Genomic DNA, 14,644 nt, shown 5'->3' with positions numbered 1-14,644 from the left:
AAGCTCTGGTTGCGGTTGATGTGGATGCTTCGTCTTCGATCCGAGACTTGATCTCGAACTCGTAGGCTTTTAGATCCTCGAACACATCATGCAGCTTCATCTGCCCAAGGGTGCTTGATTCCCTCATCACCATGGTCTTTATATCCCAAGTGCTTGGCAGAGATCTTAAGGCCTTGATGATTACTTCTCGGTTGTCATACTTCTTTCCGAGTGTTTGAAGCTCGTTGACTACACTGGTGAACCGGTTACTGAATTCCTTCATGTTTTCCCCCGGTTTCATCCTGATGTTTTCATATTTTTGTGTAGCCACCAAGATTTTGTTCTCCTTAGTTCTTTCGTTTTCCTCATGGATCTGAATGATCGTTTCCCAGGCTTCCTTTGCATTTTCACACTCTGATATTTTGTTCAAAGTGTTATCATCTATAGCCTTGTAGATGTGCCTCATGCAATGGTTGTCCAGGTTACTCCGTCTTCGATCTTCATTCGTCCATAGGTCTGCCTCTTTGTTGATCTTGATCGGTCCCTCTTCAGGACTCGGCTCATCTCACCATCTAATGTAATCAGATGTAGATACATCTGTTTCTTCCAACTGCTAAACGCTTCGCTGTTTAGCATTGGTGGTTTGTCACTGTGGGTCATGCTTCTCATCTTCTTCGGTTGCTTGAGTGCTAAGAACCTGGCTCTAATACCACTTGTTAGGATCGGGGACCCCTTGGAGGACCGGGGTGTTTCCGGTTTCAAGAAGGGTGGCCTCTTACAACACACACAACACATTGATGATAGTCCGGTTAGAGACTATAACCGTTCTCAGCACTACACAAACTGTTACAGACTCTTGAACCGGGTTCAAGGGCGGAAATGTCTGTTTCAGGTTGAAGCAACGTATGCGACTTTAGATGATGTTTTAGAAGGAGTCGGTTTTATGGATATGAGTGACCGGTTTTCGGAGTACGATTGGTTTGAGATTAGGTTAAGTAAGTAAGTAATGAAAACAAAGGAAAGAACACGAGACAAAGATTTTTTATGGATGTTCGGAGCAAACCCTCCTACGTCACCCCTTCTTCTCAGATTATGAGAAGGATCTCCACTAACTTTTATAGTTACAACAACACTGCCGGTCGAGCCCAACTTCGCTACTCGCCGGTTACACCAACTCACTCTTTGATGTAATACAATAACTCAACACAATACAATACAGAAGGCTTCTGGTTTTGGACACACCGGTTTGAAGATTTGTAACAGTTTATCTCTCTAACTTATTGCTTTTATGATTCGTTTTTCGTAATCTGTCACTTGTATTAAATGAAGACGTTTCATCTTCCTTTTATAGCTGAGAAGAGCCAACGGTTACTTTCTTCTCTCTCCTCTGGATTGGTTGATCATTATCACGCCGGTGCAGAGAGGTTGCTTGCACGCTTCACCTTCCTCAACACTTTGCAGTCATGCAGGCAGCTCTAAGTGTAAGATGACATAATCGGTTTTCTTATTTGGACACGTGTTGAACATGCACCTCAGGTTGTCAACTTCAGATCAATAAAGCATCATTACTTTCCTCGCATGCTTCCGATCGGATCTGATCTTCTTTTATTCTTTCAAGACACGTCTGTTTCGTCATGTTACGTCACTCTTAAAGTTTGAATTTTCAGGTTTTGTCTCTTGTGCAGTGTGATCCGGCTGGTAAGTGAACTTTTGTCTTTGCTGACCGGTCGCTTGAAAGAGTGAAAACCGGTTCCTCTGATCTTTTACTTGATCACTTGGAGCAGGTTTCTTTGAATTATAACAGCAACCGGTTTATGATGCCCCAACCGGTTCATACGATTTTGATCTGTATCTGCACATGAAAGTTAACAACTGTTTAGTTCGTCTGGCCGGTTCCAAAAATTAACTTACTTAATTTTTCTATCATAGTGTTAACCGCCTCACCTCAAAACTTCTTTGGTAGACTGGCCTCAAACAACATCCATCGTACAAGCTCAAGTAACATTATGTTCATTAGCTCTGCCAAGCCATTCTACTGCGCTATTTGTCAGAAGGTTTTGTGATGAACCATCCTTTCTTCCTTAATAAACTAATTGAACTCCTTATCTAGGTACTCCAACCCGTTATCTATTCGGATCTTTTTAACCTTCTTCCCGGTCTGAGTCTTTACCATCTTCATCCACTCCTTGAACTTAGGAAATTATTCATGTTTGTGCTTCAAGATGTATACAGAAACCTTGCATGAACAATCATCAATGAAGGTGATAAAGTATTGACCTCCACTTAGAGTTGTAGTCCTTAACGACCCCCAAAAGTCTGAGTAAACATAACTGAACGTCTCCCGAGTCACCTCAACCGACCACCCAAAATTCACCCTAGTAGCTTTACCATATATACAGTTCTCGCAAAATTCCAAATCATCTAGTTTCTCCTTGCCAAAATAGTCTCCCTTACTCAACTCCTTCAAACCCTCTTACTCACGTGCATCAATCTCTTATTCCATAGACTCGTGGGCGATACATGTCGAGGTTCTACCACTGCCTTGAAAGATGTAAAGACTCTTTTGTCACACACCTCTCATTACCACTAATGACCTCTTTTGTGACCCTTAATACGTTTTTCACCCTTCCATGCAAAACTAGGTTGGTCTAGTGATCCGAGAGAGATTAAATTCCTTCAAAGGCTTGGGACGTGTTGTATATCCGTTAGTATCTTATCGATAACATCATACATATTCAAATGCACTATTCCGATCCCCATCACCCTCAAGTCTACCTAACAAAACATCACCCACTAAAGTCTTATCATAGGTCTCGAATCAACTCTCGTTAGGTGTCATATGGAACGAACACCCGTAATTCATAATCCAACGCTTATTGGACTAATTAGTGGAGACAAAGAGAGCGTCCACTGTTTTGTACCCATTCTTGACCATTTTAACAACCGCCACTTCTCCGCTCCTCTTCCCGTCGTTACTCAAATCCAGACAATCTCGCTTAAAGTACCCACTTTTTCACAATTATAACAATTAGTAGATTTCTTCTAAGATATTTCGAACGCTTCTTCTTCTTGCTTTTATTGTCTCTCCTCTCGATTCTCCCTCGAACCAATAGTCCATCAACACTTACATTTCTCTCTTCATTCTTCTTCTTTTAGTCCTTCAATCTCAATGCACTCATCACATCATCGAGGGTAAGCTCCTCCCTCTCATGCTTGAGTATGTCTACGAACGTCTCATACGACTTTGTTAAAGAATCAAAAGAATCTACGCCTTATCCTCATTATTGTATTTATACCTAATGTTTTCTAAATCAAGGAGAATCTTGACATAATTGTCGAAATGCGTCTACAAGTTCTTCCACTAAGCCATTCTAAACTTGAAGAATCTCTATTTGATGTAGATTTGAGACAATAGTGTCTTAGTCATATACAAAGACTCCAACTGAAGCCACACTTATGTTTCCATTGTGACACTAACAACCTCTCACAACACCTTATCACTAAGACTAATAAATTAAGGTGTTATAGGCCCTTTCCAACACCTCCATCTTTTTTCTTCGTGTCCATCGAGACCGGTAATTATGATTCCCCCTTGAGTGCTTTAGCAACTCCCATGTTGTCTAAGTGTGCCTTCATCTTTCACAACCCAAAGTCTTTCGTCCTATCGAACTTCTTAATATCAACCCTAGAAGTCGAACCCATCTCAAATCTTCAAAATAATTGACTAAATGAAGAAAAAAACTCACTTAAAAGAAATTGAACCACGACCGCCTTAGCCTAACTTGGCTCTGAAACCAGTTTGTGGTGAAAACTATCACCCTAAGAATGAAAGAAGAATACTAGAAACTGTAGTGGAATGTAGAACAACAATGTAAAAGTACGAAAGAACGAAATAACGACTCAAGAATCTTACATAGGTTCGAACCAACAATGTCATACATTCTTCTTTTGGAAAATTGATTCAATAGAGTTATAATAGGGATTACAAACTCTAACTATCTCTGTTTGTTCTAAGTTTTAGTCTCACACACTTTTCTCATTTACAATATATATATATATATATATATAATTTTAAATTCACAATTAGGGTAAAGATTATGTGATATCTTTGACATCTCTACCATGATATGATCTCGTGGCGATTTAGTTTACATTTCCAGAATAATACGATTTGATTGACATTTTTGAATCCAACAAATAATCACAAATATCTTCCTTCTCATTTTGTACCTAACTTTGAGGCACACCAAATTAGGCCTCAAAACCCTAGGCCCAATTCCACAATGAATGTATCAAAGTGAGTAAAAAGAATGAACAATAAATTGCTAAACTAAAACTTGATAAAAAAAAAAGCAAAAGCATCAACTATGATAAATTGGTTTGCATACAGTTAACTAGGATGAAAGAGTTAAATGTAAAAACAAATTTGATAACACCACCTATAAAATCTATAAAAAAAAACTTTAAAAAAAAGAAATTATACACCCCATGACTTACATTTATTTCGAAACTCATAAGGACTCATAAGGAGATAAGAACCAAATTGGTAGGTATTCCTAGAGCTTGACAAACTTTGAACTTTTTTAGAGTCGCCGCCCAAACTTCTTTGTGAGAAAACGGGGAAGAAAAATCACGGTGAAAAACGCCTTTTAAGAAATTCTATTTTGGTTTTGTACTTGATTACACACCGAAAATGTTTCAACGCTTTTTCCCTTGTGCCCATCCAGACATAATTTAAAATATTTGAACATTTAGAAAATGTAATTCTTACATTTGATTTATAATTTGTCATGATTCTTAAACATGTGTTTGGATGATGATAATCTCATCACAATCATGCATCTATATGAATCTATGTACAAAAGAAAATAAGACTAAAAAAGTGAAAAAATAAACACAGCGTATAGTAATAACTAATTTAAAATGTACCTGCGAAAAATAACACACAAGGTTAGTTTTTAAATAATTTATTTTCAAAACTTTTTTATGTAATATTTATTTATTTATAATTTTATTTAATTAGTATTTGAAATTTAAACTTAAAATAAATGAAAATAAAATAAATGAAAACAGAAAAAGAATCAAAATCATATGGTACCTAAAAAAACAGGCCTAGTCGCAACAAATCCATGTAAGTAGAAGGACCAATTGCAGGCTAGAGGGTAAGTGGTCGTAGGCACCAATCGCGTGGCCATGTCTTTTGGTCGAATGGAGAGAGAGGTAACTGTTAGGATTCGGGTGTCGAAATCCGACATATTTAAAACGATCTATAAAAAAATATATGAACACAAGAAGACACAAATTTATAATGCTTCATTCAAAAGAGCTATGAACACAAGAAGACACAAACATGATTTCACTATAAAGAAAATGAATACAGAGTTTTTCCTCACGTTGTTTATCTCTTTATAATTATGTCTTACCCTATAAAACTCTTAACAATAACATATTTATAGGATAAACATTAAGATAATAAAACCTATAACTCGTGGCGATTTAGTTTACATTTCAAGAATAATACGATTTGATTGACATTTTTGAATCCAACAAATAATCACAAATATCTTCCTTCTCATTTTGTACCTAACTTTGAGGCACACCAAATTAGTCCTCAAAACCCTACGCCCAATTCCACAATGAATGTATCAAAGTGAGTAAAAAGAATGAACAATAAATTGCTAAACTAAAACATGATAAAAAAAAAAAAAAAGCAAAAGCATCAACTATGATAAATTGGTTTGCATACAGTTAACTAGGATGAAAGAGTTAAATGTAAAAACAAATTTGATAACACCACCTATAAAATCTATAAAAAAAACTTAAAAAAAAAGAAATTATACACCCCATGACTTACATTTATTTCGAAACTCATAAGGACTCATAAGGAGATAAGAACCAAATTGGTAGGTATTCCTAGAACTTGACCAACTTTGAACTTTTTTAGAGTCGCCGCCCAAATTTCTTTGTGAGAAAACGGGGAAGAAAAATCACGGTGAAGAACGCCTTTTAAGAAATTCTATTTTGGTTTTGTCCTTGATTACACACCGGAAAATGTTTCAACGCTTTTTCCCTTGTGCCCATCCAGACATAATTTAAAATATTTGAACATTTAGAAAATGTAATTCTTACATTTGATTTATAATTTGTCATGATTCTTAAACATGTGTTTGGATGATGATAATCTCATCACAATCATGCATCTATATGAATCTATGTACAAAAGAAAATAAACAAAGTGAAAAAATAAACACAGCGTATAGTAATAACTAATTTAAAATGTACCTGCGAAAAATAACACACAAGGTTAGTTTTTAAATAATTTATTTTCAAAACTTTTTTATGTAATATTTATTTATTTATAATTTTATTTAATTAGTATTTGAAATTTAAACTTAAAATAAATGAAAATAAAATAAATGAAAACAGAAAAAGAATCAAAATCATATGGTACCTAAGAAAACAGGCCTAGTCGCAACAAATCCATGTAAGTAGAAGGACCAATTGCAGGCTAGAGGGTAAGTGGTAGTAGGCACCAATCGCGTGGCCATGTCTTTTGGTCGAATGGAGAGAGAGGTAACTGTTAGGATTCGGGTGTCGAAATCCGACATATTTGAAACGATCTATAAAAAAATATGAACACAAGAAGACACAAATTTATAATTCTTCATTCAAAAGAGCTATGAACACAAGAAGACACAAACATGATTTCACTATGAAGAAAATGAATACAGAGTTTTTCCTCAGGTTGTTTATCTCTTTATAATTATGTCTTACCCTATAAAACTCTTAACAATAACATATTTATAGGATAAACATTAAGATAATATAACTTATAACTCGTGGCGATTTAGTTTACATTTCCAGAATAATACGATTTGATTGACATTTTTGAATCCAACAAATAATCGTAAATATCTTCCTTCTCATTTTGTACCTAACTTTGAGGCACACCAAATTAGGCCTCAAAACCCTAGGCCCAATTCCACAATGAATGTATCAAAGTGAGTAAAAAGAATGAACAATAAATTGCTAAACTAAAACTTGATAAAAAAAAAAAGCAAAAGCATCAACTATGATAAAATTGTTTGCATACAGTTAATTAGGATGAAAGAGTTAAATGTAAAAACAAATTTGATAACACCACCTATAAAATCTATAAAAAAAACTTTAAAAAAAAGAAATAATACACCCCATGACTTACATTTATTTCGAAACTCATAAGGACTCATAAGGAGATAAGAACCAAATTGGTAGGTATTCCTAGAACTTGACCAACTTTGAACTTTTATAGAGTCGCCGCCCAAATTTCTTTGTGAGAAAACGGTGAAGAACGCCTTTTAAGAAATTCTATTTTGGTTTTGTCCTTGATTACACACCGGAAAATGTTTCAACGCTTTTTCCCTTGTGCCCATCCAGACATAATTTAAAATATTTGAACATTTAGAAAATGTAATTCTTACATTTGATTTATAATTTGTCATGATTCTTAAACATGTGTTTGGATGATGATAATCTCATCACAATCATGCATCTATATGAATCTATGTACAAAAGAAAATAAGACTAAAAAAGTGAAAAAATAAACACAGCGTATAGTAATAACTAATTTAAAATGTACCTGCGAAAAATAACACACAAGGTTAGTTTTTAAATAATTTATTTTCAAAACTTTTTTATGTAATATTTATTGATTTATAATTTTATTTAATTAGTATTTAAAATTTAAACTTAAAATAAATGAAAATAAAATAAATGAAAACAGAAAAAGAATCAAAATCATATGGTACCTAAGAAAACAGGCCTAGTCGCAACAAATCCATGTAAGTAGAAGGACCAATTGCAGGCTAGAGGGTAAGTGGTCGTAGGCACCAATCGCGTGGCCATGTCTTTTGGTCGAATGGAGAGAGAGGTAACTGTTAGGATTCGGGTGTCGAAATCCGACATATTTGAAACAATCTATAAAAAAATATGAACACAAGAAGACACAAATTTATAATGCTTCATTCAAAAGAGCTATGAACACAAGAAGACACAAACATGATTTCACTATGAAGAAAATGAATACAGAGTTTTTTCTCATTATCTCTTTATAATTATGTCTTACCCTATAAAACTCTTAACAATAACATATTTATAGGATAAACATTAAGATAATAAAACCTATAACTCTTGGTTCAAGTCCAAGCCCAAGCCCAAGCCCAAGCCCAAACCCAAACCCAAACCTAATAAACTTTAATTAACTTTTGTATAGTTTATTACAAGTGTAAGCTTCACATCTCAATAGTCTCCCACTTAGAGACTAAATTCATCATCTCTTGATTGGTAGAAACTATTTATATCTGATGTCTTAACTAAGAAGGTCAACTAAAGTTACGCAAAATTTCAGTTTTCGTTTACAACAACTTTCGTTAACATATCAGTTGGATTCTCAATTCTAGAAATCTTCTAAAGTGCTAACATTCCATTTTCTAAAGTTGATCGTATGAAATGATAATGAACTTGTATATGCTTTGTCCTTCCATAATAAACCGAATTCTCTGCCAAATGAATGACACTTTAATTGTCGCATCACAACACACTTCCCTCGTAGTCTTGATCCAATTCTCGCAAAAGGGTTGCAATCATATCATCTCCTTAGTAATCTTTGTTAGAACAATATACTCTGCCTCACAACTAGAAAGATATAAAATCTTACGAAGTTTTGAAACCCAACTGATTGTAGCTTTAATTACAAAATTATACACCGTAGACATGTTCAGTTTGATCCCGTTTTGGTTCCATCGTCTTGTACCGTCGATCCCGAGGGGGTTAAGAGCTTCAAATTCATTTTAGATACAAACCAACATCGTAGAGGACTCTTCAATATTTATAAAACATTAAAAATCAGTTAATTCTGTTGAGTAAAGCAACCTGGGTTGTTTTTCCAAGTTGAACAACTCTTTAGGATTATTTTAGTGAAACAACATCCCAAATGTACCAAATTTGGGCATTTTTCAAATAACTTAGAGCATGGCGTCAACATGATGTCAACGCGTATTTTTGAATTCTTTGGCGTGCGGTCTGTCCTTGACTCTCCCGGTTCAACTAAATTTATTTTTATATTTTTGTCTTTTTGAAGGCCTTCTGCACAAAATTACTAAAAACAATATTATATTCAAAATCCATAATTTTTAGAACGGATCAATTTGTATGTTTCAGTTTTCCCAAATTTCAATTTATTTTTGAAAAATGACGTTTGGATTCATAAATAAGCCACAAACTAGTTATTTGGTACATTTTGTCAAACAATAATATTATACTCAAAATCATGATTTTTCAAGATGGTCATTCTGAACGTATAAAAACTTATGAAGCTTGTGTGTTTTTGGAAATTGGTGTTGGACCACTACTAGAGGATCATTCTGAGCTAATTCCAAAATGTAAATTCTAAATTTTTCTACCTCGGTCTAATAATCAAGTATGGAATAAAAATGATCCAACTGGTTCCTCTATGTTGATTTTTCAATTATGGGTTGACGAATTTACTAAATATAGACGTGGAGATTATTTAAAGAGGGACAACTAGGTTCAAACTTAATTAAAAGAAGTTTTGAAAATACATACATATGAGGTAAGTATGAATATGAAGATTATTTAAAAAGGGTCCAACCGGTGAATTTTTTATATACGGTCATGCTCTATCACTAAGCTATGTACCCGTAGATTATTTAAAAAGGGCCTAACTAGGTCTAAATCGACGATGTCTTGATTTGTAGTCAAATATGCACCTTCACAAATTCGAAGAGATATTTGTCTTAATTTAAAATTTATTATAATATTGATTTTTAATGGTTGGTTGATGAAGTTACAAAATGAAGAATTCATGATACATAAAAGAGATTTGGATTATATAAAAATGGCTCAACAAAATTTAAATCAGTTACTTCTTGATGCGCATTGAAATGCTTTACCACTAACTTATGGATATTTATTAATTATACGAGTGATAAGAAGGAATATCATTATGAGAAGAAGTTTTATGTTAATTTCAATGATGGCTTTGTGTTGTTAAATTATTGAATAATAAAGGTCCAATTGGGTTCCTCTATGTTGATTTTTAATTTTGGGTTGACGAAATTATTAAATCAATAATTCAAAAGAAATGTAAATATAGATGTGAAGAAGGGCCCAATTGTTGTAGAACTGGTTACCTCAACCGTTGATTTCTTGATTTGTAGTTAAATGCTCTACTATTGAGCTATGGTCTTCTGAAATTCGAAGAGAGATATGTTAGAATTGAAATTTATTAAGATTTAAATTTTCATGTTAATTATCAATGATTGGTTGACAAAGTTACTAAAAGAGAATTCAAAATACATAAAAGTGAGATAATACATATCTAAAGATGAAATAAAAATGGCTTAACCAAGTTCAAATCAGTTAACTCTAAATGCACAATGAAATGCTCAACCACTAACTAACTTATGTATCTTTACTAATTATACGAGAAATAAGAAGGAATTAAATATCATTATGAGAATAAGTTTTATGTATATTTTAATGATGGCTTGTTAAACTCATAAAAATGACTTTAGAATTCATAAAAATGAGGTAAGTATAGATGAAAGATTATTTGATAACTTCATTGGTGTTAATTTATTGAAAAAAATGGTCCAACTAGGTTTCTCTAGGTTGATTTATCAATTATGGGTTACGAATTTATCAAAAAATAATAATTTGAAACGAATAAAACAAAGGTAAATATAGATGTAGTGATTATTTAAAGAGAGCCAACTGGGTTGGAACCTATTTAAAAGAAAATTCGAAAATAAATAAAAATGAGGTAAATAAAGATGAAAAGATTATTGGATAACTTCACCGTGGTTAAATTCTTGAATAAAAATAGTCCAATTAGAGTTCTCTATATTTATTTTTAAATTATGGGTTACAATTTACTAAAAACAATAATTTAAAATAATTAAAATAGAGGTAAATATTGATGTGAAATATATATATATATATAATGATGCTTAATTTTTAAAGTGTCCGGATTGTCGGGTCGAGAGCTGTGGTTAATTTGGATATTTATGTGAGAGTAAATGGATATTTGGGTCTGATTGTTGGTTGACCCGCCCATAAATTTAAAACGGATAAAAATAAATTTAAAAATGTTATTTGTAGATTTTGAACTTGCAACGTAACAAAACAAGTAAATCCTTTAACCAACTAGGCTAACAACACTTTATATTTAAGATTCAACACCAAATTTGATGAACGCGAGACATTTTAACTATAAAAGTTCAAATTTTTAACTAACTAATCTATATATATATAATGATGCTTAATTTTTAAAGTGTCCGGATTATCGGGTCGAGAGCTGTGGTTAATTTGAATATTTATGTGAGAGTAAATGGATACTTGAGTCGGATTGTGGGTTGACCCGCCCATAAACTTAAAACGGTTAAAAATAAATTTAAAAAATTTAAAAATATTATTTGTTGGTTTCAAACTTGCAACCTAACAAAACAAGTACAACACTTTATATTTAAGATTCAACACCAAATTTGATGAACGCGAGACATTTTAACAATAAAAGTTCAAATTTTTCAAAATGTTATTTGTAGGTTTCAAACTTGCAACTTAATAAAATAAGTACAACCTTTAACCAAATGTGATTGAGATTTGGTTTGTCGAGGGATAATAGACCGGTATCATTTGAAAATGGTTAAAGAAATATGAATCAAATATTTAATTGACCAAAGTGTGAGGTCACAATGTTAATTATTAAAAAATATGAATCAAATATTTGATTGACAAAGTGAAAGTGTAAAGTCACGAAATAAGAGATTAATTCGGAAAAAATATGTGATGAAACATGTGAGAAAATAAGTTGTTTTATCGAAGTGAATAAAATGTGGAATAAGAGCGTTATATTTTTATTTTAATAATTTTAAACATTGAATAAATATTATTATAATTTTTTTAATTTATTTTATTTTTATCCTCATTCTTGTGCATCGTACGGGAATTTTCCTAGTTTATTTAAAGATGGTCAATTAGATTCAAACTTATTTAAAAGAAGATAAGAAAATACTTAAAAATGAGGTAAGTGTGGATGTGAAGATTATTTAAAAGAGGCCGAATCGGGTTCAAACTAGTGACCTCTTGATACGCAGTCAAATTCTCTACCACAAAGCTAATGACCCGTCGATTATTAAAAAATAGCCTAACTAAGTGTCCGCCGGTGATGTCTTAATTTGTAGTTAAATGCTTTACCATTGAGTTATGAACCCACACAAATTCCAAGAGAGATGGGTTGGAATTGAAATTCATTATGATGTAAATTTTTATGTTGATTTTCAATGGTTAACGAAGTTTCTTAAAGAAAAAGTCAAAATACATAAAAGTAAGGTAAATATCGATCCAAAGATTATATAAAAATTGCACAACCAAGCTTAAACTACCTACCTCTTGATTTGCACTCAAATTCTTGACCACTAGTTAGGGATGTTTATTAATTAAACAAGAGAAAAGAAGGAATTCATATCACTTTAACAAGAAATTTTATGTTTATTTCAATGTTGGCTAGACAAAGTTCCCAAAAATTAATTAAAAATTGATAAAAATGATGTAAATATAGATCAAAAGATTATTTATAACTTCACTACTATTAAATTATTGAATAAAAATGGTTTAACTAGGTTTCATAATGTGATTTTTAAGGTATAGGTTACAATTTACTAAAAACAATAATTCAAAATAGATAGAAGAGAGGTAAATGTTGAATGGAATTTATTTAAAGAGGGCTGACTAGATTTAAATTTATTTAAAAGAAGATTTAAAAATACAAAAGAATGAGGTAAGTGTGGATGTGAAGATTATTTAAAAAGGACACAACCGGGACCAGAGCTATGGACCCATCGATTATTAAAAAATTGACGTAACTAGGGTCCATATGTGATGTCTGAATTTGTAAATAATACACTACCATTGAGTTATGGACCTTCAGAAATTCAAAGAGAGATATGTTAGAATTCACATTCATTATGACATAAATTATTATGTTGATTTTTAATGATTTGATAACCAAATTTCTAAAAGAAAAAGTAAAAAAACATAAAAGTGAGCTAAATATATATCCAAAGATTATATAAAAAGGGCACAACCAAGTTCAAACTACCTACCTCTTGATTTGTACTCAAATTCTCTACCACTAAGTTAATGATCTTTATTAATTAAATGAGGGATAAGAAGGAATTCATATCATTTTAAGAAGAAATTTTATGTTTATTTACATGATGGCTATAAAAGTTTCCAAAAATGAATTGAAAATTCATAAAATTCATAAAAATGATGTAAATATGGATCAAAAGATTATTGATAACTTCACTATGATTAAATTATTGAATAAAAATGGTCCAATTATGTATCTTAATGTGATTTTTAAATTATGGGTTACAATTTACTAAAAACAATAATTCGAAATAAATAGAAGAGAGGTAAATATTGATGTGAAATTTATTTAAAGAGGGCCGATTGGATTTAAATTTATTTAAAAGAAGATTTGAAAATACTTAAAAATGATGTAAGCATGATTCGTGAAGACTATATAAAAAGGGCCCAACCGGGTTCGAATCGGTGACCTCTTGATCTGCAGTCAAATGCTCTATCACTGAGCTATGGACACATCAATTATTAAAAAATGACCTAACTAGTGTCCATCGTTGCTGTCTTAATTTGTAGTTAAATTCACTACATTGAGTTATGGAACTTCAAAAATTCGAAGAGAGATAGGTTGGAATTGACATTCATTATGATGTAAATTTTTATGTTAAAATTTAATGATTTATTTACGAAGTTACTGAAAGAAAAGGTAAAAAAACTTAAAAGTGAGATAAATATATATCCAAAGATTATATAAAAAGGGCACAACCAAGTTCAAACTAGCTACCTCTTGATTTGTACTCAAATTCTCTACACTAAGTTATGGATCTTTATTAATTAAATGAGAGATAAGAAGGAATTCATATAATTTTAAGAAGAAATTTTATGTTTATTTCAATGATGGCTAGACAAAGTTCCCAAAAACGTATTGAAAATTTATAAAAAAAAATGATGTAAATATATATCAAAAGATTATTGATTACTTCACTATTATTAAATTATTGAATAAAAATGGTCCAATTTGGATTCTTAATGTGATTTTTAAATTATAGGTTATACTTTTCTATAAACAATAATTCGAAATAAATAGAAGAGAGGAAAATATTGATTTGAAATTTATTTAAAGAGTGCCGACTGGATTTAAATTTATTTAAAAGAAGATTTGAAAATACATAAAATGAGGTAAGCGTGAAGGTGAAGACTATTTAAAAAGGGCCCAACCGAGTTCGAATCAGTGACCTCTTGATCTGCAGTGAAATGCTCTACTACTGAGCTATGGACCCATTAATTATTAAAAAAATGACCTAACTAGTGTCCGTCGTTGATGTCTTAATTTGTAGTTAAATTCACTACATTGATTTATGGAACTTCAAAAATTCGAAGAGAGATATGTTGGAATTGACATTCATTATGATGTAAATTTTTATGTTAATTTTTAATGATTTTTTTACGAAGTTACTAAAAGAAAAGTTAAAAAAACTTAATTGTGAGCTAAATATATATCCAAAGATTATATAAAAAT

General features: G+C 31.7%; 1 non-coding gene across 1 annotated transcript; it reads right to left on the bottom strand.

The window, feature by feature from the left end:
• Window positions 1-13,573: 13,573 nt before the first annotated feature.
• Window positions 13,574-13,645, bottom strand: TRNAC-GCA. Its single transcript has one exon. It is a non-coding gene; the product is annotated as a tRNA-Cys (tRNA).
• Window positions 13,646-14,644: the final 999 nt, after the last annotated feature.

Source organism: Impatiens glandulifera, chromosome 1, assembly GCF_907164915.1.
Source record: "Impatiens glandulifera chromosome 1, dImpGla2.1, whole genome shotgun sequence".
Taxonomy (NCBI): Eukaryota; Viridiplantae; Streptophyta; class Magnoliopsida; order Ericales; family Balsaminaceae; genus Impatiens; species Impatiens glandulifera.
This window is presented reverse-complemented; position numbering and strand designations above follow the sequence as displayed.